We start from the raw sequence: 1738 nt of genomic DNA, 5'->3' as shown, positions 1-1738 counted from the left end.
AGAGAGAGAGAGAGAGAGAGAGAGAGAGAGAGAGAGAGAGAGAGAAAGAGAGAAAATGATCCAAATAAACAAGCTTGGGTGTATAGATATATACAAAAAACTTTTGTTGGTAACATTGAAGATGTTCAAAAAAGTCAATGTTTCATTCAAACCATGGGGTCGAGACTATGATGAAGCTAAAAGACGTTCTTTTCTTGGTGTGACTTCAGGGTGGTACATACTAGCAAATAATGAATGCATTACAACAGCTAATTATGCTAAAGGAGAGATTGTTAATTGTGGGCAGACTCAAACTGCAAGAGTAAGTAAATCAATGTCTTTCTACTTAGGATTAATTCTCAAGTCTCCTTCTAGCATCTGAATAGGATGAGAGAAAACCCAGAAGAGGAATTCATGAAACTCATTTTTATTGTTGACTTTTCATGAGCAGAGGTAAAGCTGAAATTTTTAGAGTAATTATGACATCATTCTAAAATTAAATATACTGAAATAGCTGCTCTTACATCCACTATAGAATCAGAAACACTATTTGCAAGCAGTCGACAGCTTACATCAGTAACAACAAACTTTAATGTTAACAAAATGACTGCTAGCAGCAGCAGTCATAATATCGTTAAACGATGATGATGATGATGAAATCTGACTTTCCTGGGAATAAGTATATCCAAAGATTGAATTTCTCCAGCTCATGAGCAAGTAGCAAAGCCAAAGAATATACAAGGGCCAAAATCAAAGGAGGACACTGATAAGATATTAGGCTTGAATTATTATTACAGAAGATTCATTCCAGCATATGCTGGAACAGGAAAAAAAACCCTCATTGTAGCTGCTAATTCTGAAGAGTTCAAGCAGGGTAAAGAGCAAGTAAACATATAAAACAATCACTCATTTTTCTGACACCTTTACCCAATCACAACAGAATTAGTTGGACAGACAGAAAGACCCATGCAGGTGCTCATAAATGATGCCTTCAATTTATACTTGTTGGGTACCATGTTACACAATTCTTTTGCTGCTCTTATCAGGATGTGAGGGAATCGGGGATTGGACAGTTAGATGATGCTAGTGTTAAAAACTGAAATACAAAACAAATTAAATAATCATACGTTAATAGCCACTCGCATGCACTCAATTTGTTCAAAAGCAGATGTTACCAACATAAGATTACTCAAATTTCAACAGTCTGAATTAAGACAACACCTGTATGAATACTACAACTGGAAACTGACGAATATTGGAACATTGAGCAAACCCCAAGAACCATCTGATCTAGCAGGTGAGGTCACATTTCAGTGAGGGAGAGTGCACAATGATGCCCTCAAGAAAAAGGCCTTGAAACAGTGCACATCCTCTCCTGATGACCCCATGAACTTGCTAGCATCCAGTATGTGGAACTTTCAACTGGTAGCACTTGCAAGTTGTTTGCAAAAAATTCAAATAAGCTTAAGTAGTCCAAATTAAGACAACACCAATATGAACACTGCAAGTGGAAACTGACAAACAGATGAATCCTGTCACTTTTTTTCTTTTTTTTTTCTTTTTACTTATGTCTATTCTAAACAGCCTTCAGTAATTCATACTTTAAAATTAAAGTATAAAGAAATTAAGAAAATCAACATTACTGTTGAGAAGGCAAGCCACTGGATTTGGTTATTAAGAGACACGGGGCAATGGCAAGAATATTGAGCAAAACCTAATCAGTTGATCTAGCAGGCTTTTCAGTGCGAGTGGCTGGTAT

The sequence above is a fragment of the Octopus bimaculoides genome, chromosome 12 (genome assembly GCF_001194135.2).
Source record: "Octopus bimaculoides isolate UCB-OBI-ISO-001 chromosome 12, ASM119413v2, whole genome shotgun sequence".
Taxonomy (NCBI): Eukaryota; Metazoa; Mollusca; class Cephalopoda; order Octopoda; family Octopodidae; genus Octopus; species Octopus bimaculoides.
This window is presented reverse-complemented; position numbering follows the sequence as displayed.